General features: G+C 43.3%; 1 pseudogene across 1 annotated transcript in view; it reads left to right on the top strand.

Moving 5' to 3' along the window:
* LOC310782281 overlaps positions 1–22,464 on the top strand; it is a 65,690-nt pseudogene extending 43,226 nt beyond the window's left edge. The window contains exons 9-14 of the transcript in view: positions 2,848–3,122; positions 5,392–5,714; positions 12,343–12,459; positions 12,809–13,001; positions 17,366–17,844; positions 22,447–22,464. The product of the transcript in view is annotated as an uncharacterized misc_RNA (transcript). The remainder of the gene's footprint in view (positions 1–2,847; positions 3,123–5,391; positions 5,715–12,342; positions 12,460–12,808; positions 13,002–17,365; positions 17,845–22,446) is intronic.
* Positions 22,465–24,140: the final 1,676 nt, after the last annotated feature.

Below are 24,140 nucleotides of genomic sequence, written 5' to 3'. Positions count from 1 at the left end.
ACACCCCTCCCTGCATGCACACACAGCTGAAAAACAACATCAAGCATGTTGTTATATTGGGATAGACAGAACTGAGAAATAAACAGCATTTCCCACACATAACAGAGACTAAAAGGGTGCTAAAAGGGTGTTTGACAACACAGAAACAACACCTGAATAATTCACGAGGATAACGTGTTCTGAGACAGTGAGAAGGGTACTTCTCAAGTCACAGCGTGACACCAATAATTCTGACCCCACATCTTGAGCCTCAAGTAAAGTCACCAGGTCACAAGCAACATGTTGCAGTGAATCTATAAGGACTCTCAAGATATGATGACATGAGCAGGGTTGTGCAGAGCCAATTCATCCTCAAGTGTCATCATCTCTGCTGTCCTCCTCATATACAGACACAGGCCTATGCAATTTAGCCAAAGGAAACACTTTCTTTAAGTGTAGCTCATGAGACTACTGATCATGTATTATAATTATTACAATCAAAACACCATAAAGTGTTCACATTCCACACACTCCCCTTATGGGATGGCGCTAATAAGTTATTAGTGACATCCCAAAAGGAGAGTGTGTGAATACTTTTTTTAATTGAATAACTATTTCATGACATCTATACCAGATTATTTATGCATAACAATTCATTTTCATTCATATTGCGTTCAAATGCATGTCATTCTTTGTGTGATTGTACTTATGGTATAATGTAATAATTATGCGATAATAATCAGAGAAAATGAATACTTTGAATACTTCAAGAAAAGACCCTATTAATTAGACCAAGTACAATACTATAGGAGGAAGATATGTGATTCAGTGGAGAGAGGGGTAGCCTACCTGTAAACCAGTCACTTACACTACAGCTGCTCCTTCAGACTTGTACTAGTGTTCTAGTCAACCTAGGTATGATGTCAGCTATGATGAAAATAAATGTTTTCTGAGGTCAAAAGCAGAATGTGATGAATTTCAATAGAGATTTGTTGTTGTGCTCAGGCCAGTCAACAAAACCTGCACTTATTTATGAACAAATTATTCAAATATCTAGTAAAGGCGCACAGATGTTTTTTAAAGGTGATAGAAATGTCAGGAACAATGTATCAATCCAAGTCAACCAAAGGTTGGTTTGGAAGGACTACTGAAGGACAAAACCTCACATGCTTTTTCATTGATTAAAAGTGCTATTGGGAAAGACAGAGAAAGAGGGGGGAGGGGAACATGTTGGATTAATAAAATGTTAATAAAAGCATATGGAACAGAGGGGATTATACATGTAAAGCAGATTGAACCCAGAATACATCAATCAAATTTGACTAATGGAAGAAACATTAGCAGTCATTTTGTAATGTTCCAATATCATCTGCATGTTGCCATGCAGGAGGGGGAGAATTAATACATGTAATATGTTTTCAGATTTTTATTTAACTATTTTGATACCTTTAGATACCCTAATCTTAAATTGTATAAACAAATCATATTACAGTAAGGTGTATTCTTACTCTCTCTCTTTTTTTTTTACAATAAATGTATCTGATTAAATAATATCAGTCATTTGACTGTGATCTAATCACAAGTAATCTATTACCAACCATCAACACTGCTCCAGAAAGTGAGAGAGGCAAGACTGAGATGGTATGGACATGTGCGGAGGAGGGAGGTGGGGTACATCGGGAGGAGGATGCTGGAGATGGAGCTGCCAGGAAAGAGGAGGAGGGGAAGGCCCAAGAGGAGGTTCATGGACGCAGTGAAAGAGGACATGCAGGCAGCGGGCGTGACGGAGGACGATGCAGAGGACAGAAACCGATGGAAACAGATGATCCGCTGTGGCGACCCCTGACGGGAATAGCCGAAAGAAGAAGAAGAAGAACACTGCTCCAAGAACATGAGACCAGATAAGACTGGCATCTGTGATGGCAACATTTTCTGCTGAACATCAATTTGTCATATTCAAAACATGAACTCTTGTGATTTATTTTGCACTGAATGGGTTATATCAGCTTTTAAACAAAAGAGTGTGCACCTATTAAAAATGCATAGCATATGGGAATGCACGTCTCAAAACCTTCAATCACATGGTCATATGCCTGGGGAGTTGCTGAATTAAAATTCGAATCATTGTTACACATTTACACTGTTTCTGCTGCTGCTAATGAATCTCTTGCTCCGTGTGATGAATCCTGATGTCTCACAAAGGAAAGCCTAAGTGGGGGTTGCTTCAGAGTACACCAGTTTCCCTGAGAGCCGAGAGAAGTGCAGACCAGTACAGTGAATAGACATCATAATATGAGTGATATTAGGACTGAACACTCACACAACCTCTTCAGTATTCAACGGTAGATGTCATACAGCGAATACCAAGAATGTATTTGCCCAGCATACTGAGTATCATATCACCTCTATAAAACTGCGTCCCTAAGTGTTTTTGCTCCTATGGGTCCAGAAAGGATGTTCAAGTGTATGTATGTACATCACTATATACACGTAAACATCCTTTCTGGGCCTATAGGAGCAAAAACACTTAAGGAAGCAGTGTTATAGTGGGTGGAATATGTGAGATTAACACTCAAAATATGTTGACCATTGATAAATTGAGAATGGCTGCAGTGTTAGAACAGAATAAATGATAGAAAATGTGTCTTTTCTCTCTTTAATCCAGTGGCTGTGAGTTTTCTTTAAGGGGGGATTTTCCTCTGGGTGATTTACAGAGGACTCCTAAATGGATTGACTGGTTGATAAGACCGTGGTTGTTCTTTCTTTCCTGTAGCCGTCCTGTCTGTCTGTCTGTCTGTCTGCCTGTCTGTCTGTCTGTCTGTCTGTCTGTCTGTCTGCCTGCCTGCCTGCCTGCCTGTCTGTCTGTCTGTCTTGGGGAACGTGGCGGTCCTGGTCAGCTCGGCCCATCGTCCCACCCTGCTCAAAGCCCCTGAGCTGCTGACAGTCAACCTGGCCGTAACAGACCCTCGGCATGGCCCTCAGCATGCATGTATCCTCTCCCTCCCTCTCTCGGCCTTTAACCACGACATCTCCTGTCTCTACTATGGCCTGATGGGCACGATCTTCAGTATAACCAGCATCATGACTCTGGCTGTGATGGGGATGGTCAGGTATCTGGTCACAGAGAACACCGCCCAAGACAGGTAGTGTAGGTGGTTTAGAGACCACCACAGATTCAGATGGGATTGGCAGGGGATCCAAGCAAATGAGGTCATGGTCTTAATGAATGCCAGTTTGCTTTGAGAGGGCGATCTTGTCAAGTAAGAATTCAATCTTAGAAATTGATCATGTCAAAGACAGAGATCCTGGTGGATCGAGACATTGCAAATAAAGAAAAACAGCTGATTGGAGCCTGGAGTGTGTGGACTTCCCTCTGTTCTATCTTCAGCTGGAAGCACATCAAATGGCGAAGAACACATTTGAATTTAGTGACCCTGATCCCAACATGGGAACCTACACACGTTTCAGGTTATCATCCATCATGCACCTTATTGGTGCATGATGAAACATTTATTGATGAAGCACTCCTTCCATGCAATTGGATCTGACAGGATCTCAAGCAGGCAGTACGGCCGGCTGAATAATAAGGATTAGATTGATGACATTTAGAGTCATATGCATTCGTACTGGTACACCAAGCAATGGCATACAACTCTACACTGAGAGATAGCATATTACTGTCAGAGTACTATAACGTGGGCCTTCTTCTGCAAGGACTGACGAAACTGCGATGGTCAAATTCAGCGAGCATGAAAAATTGTGCAGCTTAAATATCACCTGAGCAAGTGCGTTCTTATATTTTTTAATTTTTAATTAAATCTTAATTTTAATTAAATCTTCTAACGGCTCTTCAGGAATAAGCTGGAAACTGAAGGACAGTGTCTTTGTATACATGCAGGCTCCCCGGGTGATGCGGTGCAGAGTGTTCTCAGACAGCTGTGTTCTTGGAACACGTTCCCTTGTGCAAAGCACAATAAACATACGGCCAATCACAGCCAAGCAAAGCACAATAAACATATGACCAGAAATGAGTGTACATTCATACAGTTTAGTATTTGAGGCAGTCGCGCACATCCAAACAAATGTAAAGCAGGTGCAGGAACTAAAGGACTGTACAGTATGAAAAAAGGGAATTATTATTATTAAAAAAGGGATGGCTAAATAAAAGGTAAATTGCAGCTTCAGTGTGCGGACCTTCCCTTTTTTCATTCATACAGTTTGTAATATAATTACATTACATGTTTATCTTAATAATTGATTGGATTTATATAGCGCCTTTCTAGATACTCAAAGGGAGGGAACTCAACTCATCCACCACCGATGTGTAGCACCCACCTGGGTGATGCACGGCAGCCAGTTTGCGCCAGAACACTCACCACACATCAGCTATCACGGTGGAGAGTTGAGGACTGAATGTACCAATTAGAGGGATGATTAGGTGGCCATGATTGAAGGAAGGCCTGTTTGGGAATTTAGCCAGGGCACCGGGGTTACACCCCTACTCTTGTGAAGAGTGCCGATCGGATCTTTAATGACCACAGAGAGTCAGGACCTCAGTTTAACGTGCTCACTCACAGGACAGAGTCCCTGTCTCTGCCCTGGGGCATTGGGGAGATTATTCATCAGATCAGATTATTCATCAGACCATTCGGACCAGAGGGGAAGAGCACCTCCTACTGGTCCTCCAACACCACTTCCAGCACCAGTCTCCCATCCAAGGAGTATCCTAGGCCTGTCCTGCTTAGCTTACCAAGGAAAGCCAGTAATGTAATGCAGGAGCCACTGGTGCCATCTTGTTGCCTTACGTGCACATACTGAATGAAGCAAAGGTTTTTAAATATGTAAGGCAAAACAACTCTTCTGCATGGATCGCTGTAAAATTAGTTATTGTTTGCTAGTCAATACACAACAGAGAGTTTTTGTTTCGTTATGTTTTGATGCACTGATGCTTTTCTTTGCCAGACTGATGATGAATACAGTATGTTCTGGGAGCCTACCGCTATATTACAAGAATGGCCCTTACTAATGAATACTGGTGCATTCTTTTTCCATTCATTTTTAGGCATAATGGATCCTGTTGACCCACTGAAATAAATAGCAGCCTGTCTGTAATCTAGGCCATGGAGCTCTCTTTTGTTGAGGTAAATAACAGCCATTATTGGAATATGTATAGGTAAATAAATAGATTGTTGTATAAGCAGTGGCGGTGAGTAGGCTATGTATGCCTGTTATATGTGGTACCGGGTAAATTTGGTCTAGTTGCTGCTTATACAGTAGGGTACAAACTTGGATCTATATACAAGACAGACTTCCCATACAGTGCAAAGAAGAGTCTATACAACAAACGACAGTGCCATAAACTGGACATAACATACTAAGAAGAGACCTTAAATTAAATATTGTTGTGCCTAGGTGACAAGCTCCAGAGAGGAACCATCAGCATAGTGATCATTGGGATCTGGCTCTATCCCGACCTGTGGGCTTCGTTTCCTTTGCTGGGCTGGGGCAGCTACGGGCCGGAGCCCTTCGGACTGGCCTGCTCCGTGGACTGGATGGGCTACCAGCAGTCCCTGAACCACTCCGCCTTCATCATGACTCGGTCTGTCCTCTGCACCTTCGTCCCCTGCCTCACCATCCTCTTCACCTACTTCAACATTGTCTGGAAGCTACACAGGGCCTACCAGTCCATCCAGAACGACTTTAACTACGGCAACATTGAGAAGAAAATCACTGTTGTATCGGTTGGTCGATACGTGTCTGTGGCTCTGTCCCGTGCTTTTTCACTGACATCTTGTATCTTATCTCAGACACAATGACTAATGCTTATGATTTCGTGTACTGAGAGGGGAACATGTCTTATGCCTCATTGCTTGGAATTGAAGAGCAGGTGAGAAGATCAGAAGTGAGAGTGATTCACTGTGAACATGTGATCACTGTGATCATGTGGATTGTGCTTGACAGAGAGGTCAGCCATTGGTCATCATCCCTCTGGGGTTTCACACATCTGTGAATATAACAGATTTGTTAGATTTGTAGCCCTTGCTGATTGTCTCTATTTATAGACCTCCCAGAGCAAACCCAAATTTTATTGCAGATTTTGCGAATCTGATCTCTACCATCTGCCCTACCTTCTCCAAGCTGGTGGTCCTCGGCGATTTTAACATTCACGTTGATGCCCCCAAGTGCACGCTGGCCGTTGATTTCCTCAATCTCCTTGACTGTCTTCCACTCACCCAGCATGTGCATGGACCTACACACAAGCATGGCCACACCCTCGATCTTGCCATCACTGGGGATGTCTCTATTTCCAACACCCACATCCTAGACCTAGGTGTGTCCGACCACAGTGTAGTGCTGCTGGAGGCCATGGTTGCTCCTCCTCCCTCTGGCAGCAAGCGTACCATCACCTTCCGTCAGACAAAGAACATTGACCTTGCCTCGTTTACTTCTGCACTCTCCTCCACCCTGTCTGAACCTCACGCCGCATCCTCAAATGAGGAGCATGTTCATCAATATAACAACACCCTCCGTGATTGCTTGGACAGGTTTGCCCCTGAGAAAACACGTTTGGTGTCCTTCCATCGCTCTGCTCCCTGGTACACTGACCACCTCAGAGCTCTAAAATCAGAGGGCCGGAAGATTGAGCGCAGATTTAGGCAAACTGGCTTAACTGTACACCAACTGTCACTCAGAGAACATCGGAAAACATACTCCGGTGCACTCAGAGCAGCTAAGTCATCCTACTACTCCAATCTCATCCAGTCTGGCCAGAACAACTCTAGGAAACTGTTTTCAACAATTAACCGTATGATTAAGCCCTGTGACCCATCCTCCACCACTCCCTCCACCGTGGACTGCAACCGCTTTATGGACTTTTTCAGATCAAAAATTGAGAATATCAGGCGCAACATCACCCTGGTGGCCTCAAGCCAACCTGCCCCTCCCCCTGACCCTGCCCCCTACGATGGCCCAACTCTCAGCCGTTTTGATGAGGTCTCTCAGGCTGAACTCTCTAAAATCATCTCTAAGATGAAGCCCTCCACCAGCTGCCTTGACCCCATCCCTACACCACTACTGAAGGCATGCTCTGCAGTCATCCTCCCCACAGTGACCGCCATCATCAACAGGTCCCTGTCTGGGGATGTCCCCCCCACCCTCAAACTGGCAGCCATTAGACCCGTCCTCAAAAAACACAGCCTGGACCCCAACATACTTTCCAACTACCGTCCCATCTCTAACCTGCCCTTTCTGGCTAAGGTCCTTGAAAAAGCTGTCAGTCTTCAACTACATGATCATTTACAGTCCAATCAGCTCTATGAAATATTTCAATCTGGCTATAGACCTTCCCACAGCACGGAGACTGCCCTGGTGAGAGTCCTAAATGACTTACTAATGGCTGCCGACTCTGGATCCCCCAGCCTGTTAATAACACTGGACCTAAGTGCTGCATTCGACACGGTGGACCATGCCATCCTCTGTCAACGTCTCCAGGAGGTTGGAATCAAAGACTCTGCCCTGGACTTCTTTTCCTCCTACCTTTCCAATAGACAGGAACATGTTGTCCTGGGCAATTCCACCTCCAGTTTCAGCAGTGTTACCTCTGGCGTCCCCCAGGGGTCAGTCTTGGGGCCTTTCCTGTTTTTAGTCTACATGCTCCCCCTCGGACAGATACTAAGGAGTCATGGTATTCAATTCCATTCCTATGCAGATGACACGCAGATTTACCTGCAAACATCCCCCGACAAACACCTTGCCCTATCCCGAGCTGCTGAATGCCTCAAAGACATCCATCACTGGATGAGTGCCAACTCCCTGCAACTAAACGGCAGTAAAACCGAGGCCATCCTCATTGGGACCCCTCTGCAAATACAAAAGGCTGCCATCACCCACATCACCATCTGTGGCCAGTCCATCCCCCTTTCCTCACTCATAACTAGCCTTGGTGTCACACTGGATTCATCACTATCTCTGGACGCACACATCAAATCCATCTGTCAAACCTCCTTTTTCCATCTGAAGAACATCTCCAAACTACGCCCCTCACTAAGTACACCTGATGCAGAAAAACTGGTTCATTCCTTCATTAACTCCCGCTTAGACTACTGCAACTCCCTATTCGCTGGCCTTCCCTCCAAAACCATCCAGAGACTTCAATATGTCCAAAACTGTGCCGCCCGGATTCTCACAAAAACACGCAAGTCAGAGCACATCACCCCGGTTCTGCACTCCCTTCACTGGCTCCCAGTTAACCACCGCATCACCTACAAACTTCTCCTGTTAACATACAAGGCATCCATCACACTGCTCCAACCTACCTCCAAGATCTAGTTACCCCTCAATCCTCACTCCGGACACTCCGATCATGCAGCTCCAACCTCCTTTCTGTCCCTAGGACCAAACTCACAAGCATGGGTGACCGTGCCTTCTCCTCACTGGGCCCCCGGCTGTGGAATCAGCTCCCAGGACCACTCAGGGCTACAGACTCGTTTGACGTTTTTAAATCAAAACTCAAAACTCACTTATTTATTTTAGCTTTCCCCTAGGGTCCTCCCTCTCCATTTACACGTGTTATTTTTTTATGTCTTTATCCTTTTATCTTTTTATTCTTTTAGTAGCTGTTCCTTTATATTTATTTTTTATATATTTTTATTTTTCCCTGTTTGATTGCTTGATTGTTTTTATCATGCATCTGTAAAGCACCTTGTGAAGGCCTTGGATTTTAAAGCGTGCTATATAAATTGAATTTATTATTATTATTATGTTAGTGTCGTGGCAAATGCCCTCTGGCAACGCTGTTGGGTGTGTGTGTGTGTGTGTGTGTGTGTGTGTGTGTGTGTGTCGTACCTGCAATATTAATTTTGGTCTTATAGGGAAGCGCCAACACTAATGCATTCTTCTTTCATCCATATTTGATCAGATATGCCAACAACAAAACTCTAATATGCATTGGAAATGTCCGTATTCTCTTGAGCATCAAGAGCAACATGAACTCAACCAGTATTCTAGAAAACAAGGCCAGGTCGAAACCTGGCATAGGGCCGGTGTGCTCAGTAAAGTGCAGAACTCTGCCAAGCTGTATTGAGTCATTTGTGTAGTGTGCCTGTGCTGTAGTGTAGCCTATGTGGGTTAATAATCCTGGGTTTAAGCTTCATTAACATGAAGTGCCAGATTTATGGTTAATCTAGTAATATATATTATTTTCACACATAAATGTAGGCTATTGAAATGTAGGCTTATTATGTGGTGTATTCCCAGCCTCCCCCCCCCCATACGTGTAGGCTAGGTGTTTTTTTTACAATGAATTCGTATATCATTAATAATTGGGATTATTGTAAATATTAGGATAGGTGAGATCAGATGACTGCTTACCATGTAAAAGCTTTAATAACACTGGAATTGAGGGCCATAGACTATGGGCCAAAATTCAAATATAACACTATGGCCCATAGTGTTATTAAATATTATAAAACGGCTCTCTCAAATCAAGCAATCTGATTGGTTCACAGCCATTGTATAATTCCAGTAACCGAGTTCAATAACCCATGGCCATGGGTTATTGGTTGCCATGGCAACTCTCTTACTAAAAGACAGCGCTGTGCTCGAGCCAAACAGCTTTCTCCTGATCTGCTGTATGGAGGGTCACTAGTCCTTCAAGTCTTGTACAATGAGTCATTATGGACGCATGATGGCGCAACTCTCTTACTAAAAGCACCTCAAAAACAAAATGGCGGAGACAGCTTTCAGATCCTTGTGAATCGATCTTCGCTTATAACTTTACTAATACTTCGCAGAAAATGATGTTTTGTACAAGAATAGACGCGGGCTAATGTCTTAACCCCTCTCTCACGCGCCCTCACTCTTAACCCCGCATTTCTAAATAAGACGTAACGTTACTTGGTGTCGGCATACGGCTCTGGTGTCGGGCTTTGCGAAAAGCTCTCAGCAAGCGCCAGGATTGGCCAATGTCGACTTCAGTCTCCAGAACGATCCAATCAAATCACCCGCACGTCTATCTTCTTGCTAGAGGTCCCGCCTTACAGTAGTGTTTCAACTGACTCAGAATGACTCAGAATACCATGCCAGTCGGACTTATAGTATTATTATTATTATATTATTATACTTGGAAACCGTTTTATAAAAGCAATATAGCACTCGAGCTGCGTGGTGTTGTGGAATATATCCCGCTGATAAGCTGTTATCCCACGAGGCCTGCGGCCTCGTGGGATAACAGCTTATCAGCGGGATATATTCTCCACAACACACTTGCTCTCATGCTATATTGCTTAATTGTACATGGTATGCAGTCATCTGATGTCCCCTCCCCTAAACGTTACATGTCATGACTTGCTCCTTCCTTGGCAGAGATCTGTGCTCGAGCACATTGCCTCGTGTTTCACTGTAAACGAGTAGGCTATTGTGACAAGCAAACTTTTTCAGTGAAACAAGTTCGCTTGTCACACTCGTTTGACTTATTTGAGGGCATGTATGTTTATCGTTCACGTTCGCTAACCTGTCGGTCTTTAAACTCTTTGAACAGGTCGGGGTGCCTGTCGGCAAGATGTTTAGCCAGGTTCGATGTGTTTGAGCCTTTCGCTTTGGTCGCGTTGAAGCACCTTTTACTTCAGGAGCAACTGCAAGGCCGGGCGTCAAGTCAGCCAGAATGTACTAGTACGTCATCCGCTTTGTTGCTTTCAAAATAAAATGCTTATTGTAACCTTATTTATTTTGAGTAATGCGTTACAGCCACAGTTTCACGCCATATAACATCACAACGAGTATTTTGATACAAGGTTTGCTGCTTCATTCATTGAAATACCTTTTCTCCTCCAACGTGCATCAATAAGCTATTTACTTTTGTTTAAGTAACATTATTTTGAAAGTTTTAACCAGAAGTTTTCCAGCTCTTCCCGAAAAAAGCTGCCTGGAGATATTCTCCCGAATGAGAAGCACGCTTCTTCATAGCGCACGCCCGATAAAACTCATTCAAAACGTTGCACTAGTTTACTGACTACACTGTCGTTTCCCATAACGTTAGTCACAAGAAATGTGGAGAAAGAATCACTTTTTGGGAGACAATCGCATCATGGTGATCACTATTCAGCAACAATGGACATGTATTGGAAATTAAATGCCTTCGCTTGTTTCACAACTTGTCTGCTCCAAAGCGCTACTCCAACCGGAGATACTGTCTAAAGGTAGGCTTTAGAATGATGTTAGCTTAGCGTCACCTAATATCATCACAGTCAGTCCCCTCTCCTGACAAAAAAATGCTCCAGGTAGCGCTTTTTCCATGCAAAAATGCAAACGTTATGTGTGAACAGCCCCATACACAGCAGATTACCCCTGCTCAGACATTACCATAGTAATCACACAGCCCGCGCCCCCCGCGCGAGTGCTCGAGCACTCGTTCATAATAGACTATTTAAATTGCTTAAAATGCCCATCCCTAGAAGCCGCTGCCATTTTCGCTGTGTCTGTCCTCCTGTGTGTCGGGAGTCGGCACGCCCACACATGAAGCAGACAGAGTCGGAGAGAGCTTTTTTCACTTTTCACCAGTCACCATTGGTTCAAGGCAACGATGTGTTTATTAGCCAGAGGTGCATTACCGCCACCTACCGGACTGGAAAGACATTTACTCGGCCAGGATCCGTGCGCAAATGCATCGACAGAGTCGAATGTAAGGGCCCTGCTGTGCATGCACACCGGCCCCAAAAACTATTGAGCTTGGATATTTCCAGACATCATGACACAAAGGTCAGATTTGGAACATTCTGTACATGACAAAAATAAGATAAATCTGGTATCGTAGTATAATATGTACTCATAATGTATAGGCCATTGAGTGCATTTCAACAAAACTCTGAATATGCATGTCTTCTCTAGAGCAGGTTCCCAAACTTTTCAGACCAAGTATCACTACTGTGATGTCCCAAACCAAATTTCCCAGGGACCACTTACACTGCGCATACCAACAATTTTTTTCCATAAAATAAAATTGGATGATTTAACAATGCAATTAGCCTTTTTCACTTCCCACCCAATTCACCCATTTTGTGTCTAAAAAGCAGGAAGTAACACAGGTGCAAGCAGAACATTAATGAGGGCCCCCGCCACTGGATCACCAAATGGATTGGAAGTTGGAAACCCTCACTAATGTTCTGCTTGCACCTGTGTTACCTGTGTGTGAATATATTTCTCTCGCCAATGTTTGTAACAAATAGTTTAAATAGATAGTCATAGCTGCAGGAATCTTATTTTATTCTCTGCCACTCTTCCCTTGCCCACCATAATCATTCTTTCCTTCTTTCTTTCCTTTCTATCTCTCTCGCCCCTCCCCTGTCCTCTCATTTCCTCTTGTTTCAGATGGCAGTGATGATTGGCTCAGGTTTCATTGTGGCATGGTGTCCCTATGTGGCTGTCAGCTTTTGGAGCATATTACACTCCCAGGAGCAGGACCACCTAACTATAGTTTTTACCAGTGTAGGAATTTAGCCAGGGGCAAGAAATTCACCCAGAAAATAAATCTCAGAATGCCCCTAAAAACCATGATCCAGGCACAAAAATTGCCCCCAAGATTTCTATAATTTTCTTTTCATTCAATCCATTTAATTTCCATCTCTAACACACACTCAATACCTACAAGCTGGTTGCCAGAAGAAGACGAAGACACTCACACAAACAGTGCGCTGTTGTCCACACTATGCTTGAGCAACTTTATGCATTAATTACTTTTTTTAAGTGCCCCCAAAATTGTGTAAATGCCCCCATTTTTTAGACCGTGGGTGCAAAATTTGCCCCCAAAATATTTTTTTAATTTCCTACACTGGTTGTTACCCTGCTACCTTGTCTCTTCGCGAAGAGCTCCACCGTACACAACCCTTTCATCTACTTCATCTTCCAACGTTCCTGCCGGCACAAGTTCCACTGGTTCCAGAGGTTGATTTACTGCTGTTCGGTTGATTTACTGCTGTTCCCATCGGGGGCAAGCCACCTGTTCAGGGGACGCAGAAGGAAGGCGTTGTGTACCGAGGCTCTGACTGCAGGAGCTTCGGACAAAAAAGAACGACAAACCGTATGTGGGTCGGATGGGAGCTGTAGTCGCTGGCACACACTCTGGGGAGCGACATGATCAGCTCCGGCTAGTACAGTATGTGGAGATTTTCATTACTGTCGAGTCCCACAGTCTTACTTGACCCCTTTGTATGTCATTGACCATGGGTACAGTGGAACAACTCCAACTCCAAGGTCCCTAGACGTTTCTAAAGTCAAGAGGTCGCAGGAGGAGGGAGAAGAAAGTGCATATTGTGTTTCCAAGGAAGAATGTATACATTGATGTGACATCATTGCAGCATACATATGATAGTCCAGGTTGTCCTGGGAAAAAGTATAGGCTATCACTTGATTGTGCATGACAGGGTTGAGGTTATACAAGTATTATTACACGAGGAGACAATTAAGACGGACCAAAAATAGGAAAAAATGGCTTAGACCCTACAGGGTTCAGCAAAAGAAAAAAGCATAGTTTTCAGGCACAGGGTAAAACACTGAACAAACAAAATGCATGCATAAGGTACTCGATAAATAGAAATAGGAAAATAGAAATAGCACATTCAATTTACAGACAAAGGTTGTAAGCTTGGGAAAAAAACAGACTCCATTTTCTAAGAGCTTGATTACTGGATTCGGCGTTGAATAGGTGAATGGAGATGTGCAGTCTTGGGATCATCTATTATTGTTCAGTGCTCAGTACTCAAGGAGCCTTCATCATTTCTTGGCTTTTATTTACTTGAGACCACCATATGGAGCTTAGATTGAGCCTTCCACAGCTGACGGCAAAGAGGTGACCGCAGACAAAAAGCTATTTTTAGTCGTTCATCCTTAGACTTACAATAATGGTGTATCTGGTGCAATGACAAACTTGTTTGAAAGGCACAAAAACAGTTTCCTGAAAGAGAGAGATGTTTTCCTGCATGTTGAGACCATTTCATCATGGTCAGAGGATCCTGCAGTGTGAATGTGTGCAAATGGACATCTCACCTATAAGAACTGAGAAAAAGGAAAAGAGTGTCACACACCCCCCCAAGTGACATCACCATGTGTGCTCCTTGAAAGGATTTCTTTCTGTGTGCAAAGGGTGATAAACCCAACCACCCAAACACCCCCCGGAGCTGCTACATCATTTGAGCCTGCAACAATGCTGGTTGAGACCAGGAAACATAAAGATGAAAATTATTTGCGTGTTGACTGTCTCAAAGCTGACATAAAAGACCCACCAATTTGTCAATTTATGTCTGAGATATGATCAACTCCCAGCCTCACTCCATTGATGGCAGCCACACTTGGCATCAAACACCCTCAAATTTAGGGATTTCGGGCCTAAATCATAGGATTAAGTTTAGTTTTTTTCATATTAAGTCAAGTTTTGTTTATTTATAGTCCAATATCACAGAGCATGCCTCAAAGTGCTTCACTGAACAGTAGCCCCTTCTCTCAGTCCACTGCAAAGTTCGGCCACACGCCCCTGTATCATCCTTTTGAACTCCCAGTAAAAACCCTTGAACTGTGCTTTGACTCTGTGACCGCTTGTGGGTTTTTGGTCCGAGTCATTAAGCCTATACTCTTGATTCAGGCGTTCTAGCAAACTATAGACCTACCTAATCTTCCCTTTCTCTCTAAATCCTTGAGAAAGCAGTCGTCCAACAGCGACTTCCTACAGAACAATAGTTTATTTGAGGATTTTCAGTCAGGATTTGGAGCGCATCATAGCACAGAGACACTGAACCCCTAACTGCTCCCGACAGGAGCAGCTGGCGCCTTGCATGGCTGCAGACGCCGTCGGGGAGTGAATGTGAGTGTGGATGGGTGAATGTGAGGTATTCATGTGAATGCACTTTGGTTAGTCGATAGTCACAATATATATAAAAAAATGCGCTCTATAGATAGTATTCTGTTACATCACCACACGGCCATTTTGGTAGGAAAACAACAGGTGATTGTGATCAATTAACAGGTGATTACAATCAAGTGACACTTACAGCCAATGAGCTGTGTGTATTGTAGCGCCATATTGGTAGGGAAAAGGCTTGTGACATCATCGGAATACTATGTATAAATACAGTCCATTTAAGAGCCTATTTCAGAGAGGAGACCATTGGCAGCTCTTCTCATACAGCCACTCCACCATGACAGTCCCATTCCCTGACCTAGCTGTCAAATGAGTGTTTGTTGACTCACTCAGGGGTGTCTTAGGACAATAGTCAAGTCAAGTCAAGTCAAGTTTATTTGTATAGCACATTTCATACACAGAGGCAATTCAAAGTGCTTCACATAAAATGGTTGACAGGAAAAGAAAAGAAAAGAAAAGAAAAGAAAAGAAAAGAAGAGAGTAAAACGGACATTTAAAAGCATCACAACAAAACTTTAAAAAAAGAGTATAAAAAGTGCATTAAGCAACTTTAGCACACAGGAAAATAAACGAAAAGAAGAAATAGAATGGACATTTAAAAGCATCACAACAAAACTTTAAAAAAAATAGTATAAAAAGTGCAATAAGCAACAGGCGCGGCAGTTGCAGAAAGAGCTAAAACTTATAGAGGACTCATTGGGTTTGCATAGTAGCTGTCAGGAGTTAAAAGCGACGGTAAACATAAAAGTCTTTAGTCTATTTTTAAAAGTAAGTAAGGTTGGGGCAGATCTGAGGTCTTCAGGCAATTTGTTCCAGCTAGCAGAAGCATAGTGGGTAAATGCAGCCTTCCCGTGATTTGATTTGATCCTAGGGACAGTTAATAAGCTGGACCCTGTTGACCTAAGAGTTCTAGACGGTTCGTAGCGTGGGAGCAATTCAGCTATGTATTTTGGGCCTAGGCCATTAAGTGATTTATAGACTATTTATAGAATAGGACAATCAGCACCACTATTAGGCTGCCAGGCATGTAATTACACATGCCATTTTATTTTCGCTCTCCTTCCCAATGTGTTGGCTGCTCCATATGGATTCTGTAGCCTACAGCTCAAATCAAACACATCAGTTCAGGACTTATGGGAGATATTTGCTGCTGTCGGTCAAAATGGACTTGCCTTTCAGAATGAGAAATGACTGAGGGGAAATTGCCTTTGGTGGATGAATCAGAAGGCTCACCATGTCTGTTTGGACTTTGTCCGATCGTACGACCACCATCCACACTCTGATCATGAGCAAATCAAAGTAAAAAAAAACACAATGGGCCCGATCGTATGCCTTCGTCAACCTGCGCAAAACAGCTGCTTTTCTGCGCAAAACAGCGTTTGCGACCGCCTGGGCGGCGGGCAGTCATCTGCTATCTTCCACCACTCGCACCGGCCAATTTGAGGCTGTGCGCCCATGCGGCGCCGGGCAAGATATTGTAACGAATCAGGTATTCGTCCAGGAACCGGGAGACTTATAGTTGGTACAGGCTTTTATTCACGGCTTCACACTCATGGCTACGCTCCTAGCTTCACACACGTCCACTCCGCTTCCTCACATATCTTGACTGGCATCACCCTCAGACAGGAAGTCCCACTAACACCGTTCCCCCAGGAACAACCCCACACATCAGTTCCTAGCTAAAACCCCGGATCGCTACAATATCAATCAGGTTTGCAGACTGCGCTCATGGTGCAGATTTGGGTGTGGCCAGCTACAATCAGGTGTGGCCACCTTAAAGCCCCCCTCCAGTCAGTTTTTCTACCTGTATAAACCCTTGGTGTTCTCTATCAAAATGTACCTACACGCGTCACACACTGTATTAATGCACGTCACCATTTGTGCCAAAGTGTGCCACTTATAAGAACCGAATATTAAGAGAAATACCGGAAACAGTTACGCCACCATGACAATTGCCCGCATCCGTAAAAAAAAGATTAGTTTAGAGCCACAACATTGCTATAAGATCAACAACTAGCCAACAGATATCAAAGCTTATGGGCTTTATGGAAAGAGCGTGACTCGAACTGATTAACAGTTATATCGAACGGGTCATTCAGTGGCGTTTTACGCCCACATAACTAACGTAGCTAACAGCTAGCTAACGCCAGAGGCTAACGCTAGCTATTTACTGTAATAATAATAATAATAATAATACATTCAACTTATATAGCGCTTTTCTAGGTACTCAAAGTCGCTTTACACACAGAGTAAAATAATTTAATAAGTACAATTGTAATAGTAAAATAAATAGAAAATGAGTGATGGGGTTAGCAGGAGAAGGCGAGTGTGAAGAGGTGGGTCTTGAGGGCCTGTTTGAAAGATGGTAGGGTGTTTGCTTGACGGATGTGGATGGGGAGAGTGTTCCAGAGGGAGGGTGCAGCGACTGAGAAGGCCCTGTCGCCCCAGGTCCGGAGCTTGGTCCTGGGGATCTTCAAGCAGTTGGTGTCTCCAATGGAGTGGAGCGGGTGAGCAGCACTAAATTTCTGGGGGTGCACATCTGCGAGGACCTCCCCTGGACCACCAACACTGTTGCAGTGGTGAAGAAGGTCCAGCAGCGCCTCTACTTCCTCCGGAAGCTGAGGAGAGCCAGAGCCTCAGCTCCCATCATGTGCTCCTTCTACAGGGGGACCATAGAGAGCATCCTGACCGGCTGCATCACAGCCTGGTTTGGTAGCTGCACTGCCACCAACCGGAAGAGCCTGCAGCGCATCGTGAAAGCAGCCGGGAAGATCATAGGTGCCTCCCTCCCCTCCCTCCTGGAGATCTACATCACTCGCCTGGGTCGCAAAGCCACTAACATGGTGTGCGACCCCACCCATCCCTCTCATGGACTTTTCTGCCTGCTTCCGTCTGGGAGAAGATATCTGAGCCTCCGGGCCCGCACCACCAGACTAGCTAACAGCTTTGTCCACCAGGCTGTCAGGCTGTTAAACTCTCTTCCCTCTGCCCCCAGTCTGGACTGTTAACTTTTCATAGTACAACTCCCCTCTCTTCCCTCTGCCCCCAGTCTGGACTGTTAAATTTTCATAGTACAACTCCCCTCTCTTCCCTCTGCCCCCAGTCTGGACTGTTAACTTTTCATAGTACAACTCCCCTCTCTTCCCTCTGCCCCCAGTCTGGACTTGAACCCATATCCACACTCAGCACCAGTCACTTTATGCAAAATGACTGTCGCTTTGTTCATTTTATTGCACTTTTCTGCCATCACTATTTGCACTATCTGACTTTTATTACAGTGACCTTATTATGACCCCTACGGTAGTATTTTATTGTATGTTTTTTTAATCTATTTTATCTTCGTATTTTATGTCATGTGTTGTCTCCTATCTGTATATTGAGTGCACCGTGGATCGTGAGATACGGAATTTCGATGCTCTGTATGTCTTGTACATATGGTAGTGATTGACAATAAAATTTACTTTGACTTTGTCTCCGGACCTGAGGCTGCGAGTACATACTGTATTATTTGTCTATCATACGTCAGTCATCAGACCACTATAATGTTTGACGTCATCACCCGTTTTGACCAACAGCTTATTTGTAGATCTTGTGTTGTGTATGAGTGGTTTAGTCAGAGGTAGTGGATGACTTACACTGTAGGTGCTGCTTAGAGCAGGAATATTTGCCCACACAGCAATAATGAAAAGTATACACATAAAACATTGTGTGCTACAGTGCACTGCAAACCTATGAATACAATGATGTGCTTGGAATTCACACTTCCATCCATCCATTTCGCCTTCAGTTTTCTCATTTCATACTCACTCAAGAACAGCCTCGACCTATTTATATTGTGAATATGTAACTGTCTGCTATTATATTCCCCATCTCTGTTCTGCATAATTCTAAATGTATTTCATTTCATTTTTATTTTATTTGAATAGGGAGAGATACACGTACACGTTTACCAAAACAATCATAGTGTTACGGTTTGGTTAGTAGGTGTGAAGATGTGTGAACCCAAGTGCAGAAAAAAGGGAAGCAGCAGGCAAGGTTTCCAGGAGCATCAAAGTTTTACTTCAAACTTTACATACAAAATAACAAAAACCCACTAGCTCACAGCTAGGCACTAAACAAAAACTCAGAGCACTAGGACAAAAAAACCCACTAGCTCACAGCTAGGCACTAAACAAAAACTCAGAGCACGAGGACAGGGTTACTCATACATACCACGACCAACCACAGATAGACAGTAGACAATGTTCCGACAAAGACAACACACAGACTGAGACAATATATACACAAAGGGATCATCAGGAACATGGGAGACAGCTGGGGAGGCAGGAACACAGAGCAAAACGGGAGAACTGATTGGTAGGGAGATAATGGGGCAGACTAACGAGACATAGGCAACAGGTGGGAGGACAGGCAGACTAACAGGGAAAAACATAACACTCATCTCTCTATTCTAAAACATAAAAGTCCACTTTAACTCCAGGAAAATAATCACACACATAATCAAAACATAGCAGGCCACACAAAAACAGCAACACCAGAGTTATCACAGACAATCAAAACATAGCAGGCCACACCAGAATAACACAAGAGTTCACTGAGCTTTCTCCTCCGGAAAATGTCACTCAGCATGCAGAGCAGGCCACACCGTGGCCTGGGCATGACACATAGCATTTATAGCCCACGGCTCATTTGCACTGCCCGTCCCTAGATGTTAGTAAAGGCACCTGTTAAAAGCAAAGTACAGTAGGATACAGTAGAAGAAATACAATAAACATAACAATGATGTCAGACACATAAAATTGGTTAACCAAAAAGTCGGTCCATCATAAAACAACATAACAGTCATACATACATGGGAGCATTGGCAATTACTCTTTGGACCCCATGAAGAGTAGTCTCACCTTGGTGCAGACTAATGGGGATCCACAATAAACAATAAACTCTTCGGGAACTGCTTTATTGATTTACAGTAGTCAGAATAGAAATATGCATTAAGCAATATCCCAAATAAGATATCCTCTTCCTCTCTTTTACTTCTCCTAAATAGAAATGAGTTCACTCCATCTCCTCTAAGTCTAGGTTATTGAGGAGAAACATGATGCAAGCATCTACAAATTAGATGGTACTTTTCTTACTTGCCTCCAGCACTTCTTATACTGTAATAACTGCAGATGTACAAGATACACATGAGCGTACGAGTCTCATGTCATCACGAGTATCTCGTTATAGCTCCATAGGGGGGATTTAGGAGAATGAAATCAGACAGCATTGGTCCTGAATTAATGTTGTATTTCTCCCCGGGCAAATAAGTTAAAATGTGAAGGTGTTAAGCAACAGATAGCCTATACGGTTATTTTCATTTCCACATGAGGATGTTCCAGATCCCAAGTAATCTGCCTGGAGGCTCCTATAGCTTCACATTGATCATTCGCATGTTCCTCTTTCATTAAAGCAGGCAGGGAGGACTCTTCACAGCTCAGGTGCCGATGGCGTGGCAAGATCTTCAAGCAAGAAAACAAGAAGATACTGATTCTACTCATCAGACCCTATGGTTTGTGTGTGTGTGTGTGTGTGTGTGTGTGTGTGTGTGTGTGTGTGTGTGTGTGTGTGTGTGTGTGCGTGCGTGCGTGCGTGTCGGGTGGCAATTGCGGGTGCATCTGGCTGTCTGTCACAGCTGTCGTTTCCAGCACACATGCTCTTTTTAGTCTGGGTCACTGATTCTCCATGGTGCATTTCTGCGAAACCATATACCTAGACCCAGCTAGTGACAAAACATCTTTTGATCAAGACTCAGAAGATGAAAGATCAGCTCAAAGAGAAAAATCCAATCAGTTTGTCATTCTTGAGGACAGAGGCCTTTGACCAAATACATATTTAATGGAAGCATCCTTTAGCATTTGATGTTTCCCTTCAGTGAAAATCTAAATGTATATATTTCAAATGTGGGATAATCCAATGCTAATTCTGAAATGACGAGTGTTCTCTTAATGCAAAAAATTAAAAATTAAAATCCTCTGAAATGTGTTTGTAAATTTAATTTAGATTGAATCAGGAGGTATGTTTTAAGTGTAGCTGCAGAAGTGATTGATTCTAGTGCTCAAAGCTTTGTATCACTGGTCCTCCATGTGCAACTGAATAGACTGACTGAATTCCAGGGTGAATGAATAGAATATCCAATATCCAAGATTGGGAGTGTTATCTTCAATGTTCTTCAACTATCTTCAGCTGTTATAGCGGTTCAAGATCACAGCAAATAGAGTGATTTACTGACTATATGTCTCTCGCTGGCTGTCTGGCAGTGATATAAGTTACAAGAAAAAGGTGGGGAAACACCTCGGCTATCTGCAGGTGGTGATGATTACAATGCAAACAACTACCATAATAATAATAATACTACTTTTTCCACTATGGGACCCTATTTTTATATAACACATCCGTTTGACACTACAATACTTACTAGCTGAGATAAAATGGGTCATCCACTACCGCTCTGATGTCTAGTGTTGATAGTGAGCTTTCAAACTGTTGCTTTTCTCTCATCTTATGAAATCACACAATGTCCATACCTATGTGCAGTGCTGAAATCCTTTTTAATAATGCAATTGATGAGTTAGTGAAATGAATAGGTAAATATGTCTCATTGACAAATGAAAAACAATGAGACTGTTCTTGGTTAAAGGTCTAGTGGGTGCTATTCTCTCAATCCTCTGTTTTAAATGTACATCATACTTGCTTTCCAGCCAGGTGATGTAGACTGATATTGCAACCGCACTATCTGTTCAAGTCATCTCACCTCAATCTTCACTACATTGTGCAGCCCCCCTATACAGTAACTGTGCCCCTGATCAGCTCCTCTTTCTGCTACAGAGATGAGTCCTGTCCGCTATCAGCAGCTTCCATCTTACAGATCCAGTCATATATAAGCCCCTGTAAGGAAGGAGTGGACAATCAGCCCAGCACGACCCCTTATGTGATGATGGGGATGTAATTGCCAACCAAAACAAACATGTTGGCTGTAAACAGCAACAAACTCCACACACAAACTCTTCCTTGAGAGAATGAAACAGCGAGTCTACTGAATTACATCAGAGACAGTGAAATATTTACAAAACATACAGTAGTGAGAGATGGCATGCGATCCTATAGCCTGGCATGCGATCCTAGCTTAGAGTGAAAATATTCTGCTCTTTGTCATCTATAATCAAGTAGAGTTGTGCGTGATCACAGTAATGATTGGCTAAATGACTGTAATCAATTCCACTGCAGTCGCACAGCATTAGTATCCTACAGCTGATTCTCCATATCACAGTGAATCAGATATATACTGGATTTGGAGTAGCCTGTATCTGAGAGGTGACTGGTGTCGGGTGAATGTTGTGTCGTACTGTCAATAATCCAATCACTTTGTCATTTTTGAGGACAGAGGTTTTTGTTTGACCAAAGAGCTATTTCATGCATGGAAGCATCCTCTCTTTATAGCAGATAAAGTGAACGTGTGACGGTCCCCTACTGGGTTAGCGTTCACATTTCTATTCCCCATTTAATTTCCTATTTGTGCTCAGGTCCCATGGGAGGGCTGAGCAGCCTTCCTGGCTGAGATTAGATTTGTCTCTCCACCTTAGGCACACACACACACACACACACACACACACACACACACACACACACACACACACACACACACACACACACACACACACACACACACACACACACAATGTGTAATATTATATTATTATATAATATACAATATTGTATGGTAATGATATATAATATTATAATATATTATACATTATAAGTATGCTGGATTTAATGGTAGCCAGAGGGTTTGAGATGGGGGCGACCTGTTATCGGCCAGCCAGTAACTGAGCCGGTGTCTCAATCGATCCTGTATTTTATTAGATTTTATTTTATTTTATTTATTTTACTTGATTATATCTTATTGTTCGTATTTTATTAGGATTTGTTGGGTTTATTTTTAATTATACTAATTGTCTTTTATTTTATTTTATTTTATGCATATTTTTATTGATTATTCACTGTGCCCTACTTCCCCATATTATCCTCCCCCTGCGTGGCAGGCACACCCACGCGTTACCCGCAGACTCTGACAAGTGCTTGATGCACTCATACTGTTATACACTTACACACATCCAGGCATACACACAACAGTGCACATTTTATCACAGTCATCTTAAGGACCGCAATGGAAATAAGCTGTTAGCTTTATTGCGTTTTTTTTTATCCTTTTGAGAATGGTGGGCCTGTGTATGTATATATGTATATACTGTTGTTCATTATCAATAAAGAACTCAATCAAAAAAAAACACACACACACACACACACACACACACACACACACACACACACACACACACACACATTCTTGCTTTGCTTGCATGCAACATCTCTCTCTCTCTCTCTCTCTCTCTCTCTCTCTCACACACACACACACACACACACACTACACTCCTGCACACACGCACTACACCACTGACTTTACTGAAGCTCATATCGCATAGTTTCTATAGTTTACTTTGTTTGGTTTCATTAATAGTAAATTAGTTATTTTTTGCCTGTGTCTCCCCCTGTTGTTGTTTTTCATGACACTCAGGAGAGAAGCACTGAAGCATCCACAGCTGTATAAAAAATAAATAAATAAATAAATGTTTTGTTGTTGCTACAATAATTTCATCTGCAAGCCATCATCATCTGAAATTACACCAGCCAAGTTTCTCTCCCCCCCAATGTACAGTAGCAAGTCGATGTTTTGGGCTACTCAGTCAGGGAAAGCGCACCTGTTAGCCTATACATTATAATGTGTTTCTGTATGTGCCCAAGGTTATCCTTTAACATCTGTCACAAATAAATCATTCATTGATTCATTGATTCAAGAAAGATGAGTGAACATCAGCCATGCTATATCTTGAATCAACAGCCGGCGGCAGCTTGGAAAGCGCTGGCGCTGTGCGTAATATAGAACTGCCCATACATGATGGATCTACACAGCTCCAGGCGCGCCAGCCATAGCCTACAGCAACCTGTTGCCAACCTTGAAAGAGGATGGAGCAGCCCAGCCCAGCCCAGCATGGCGATAAGACGCAGGGTTCCACAGCGCATAATGTCACATTCCTTTCTGCGATGCTGCATGCGCGCTGAGGAGCTCAGTTGCGCGCGTCTGCTGCCCGCTTGAGGTCAGGTGGATCTGACATCGTCGTAGCGCATCCACAGCGGCCGGACGCGAAGACGGATTATT

Source organism: Poromitra crassiceps (assembly GCF_964638095.1).
Source record: "Poromitra crassiceps genome assembly, chromosome: 9".
Lineage (NCBI taxonomy): Eukaryota > Metazoa > Chordata > Actinopteri > Beryciformes > Melamphaidae > Poromitra > Poromitra crassiceps.
Note: the sequence above shows the minus strand (reverse complement) of the source record. Positions and strands in the feature narration are given on the sequence as shown.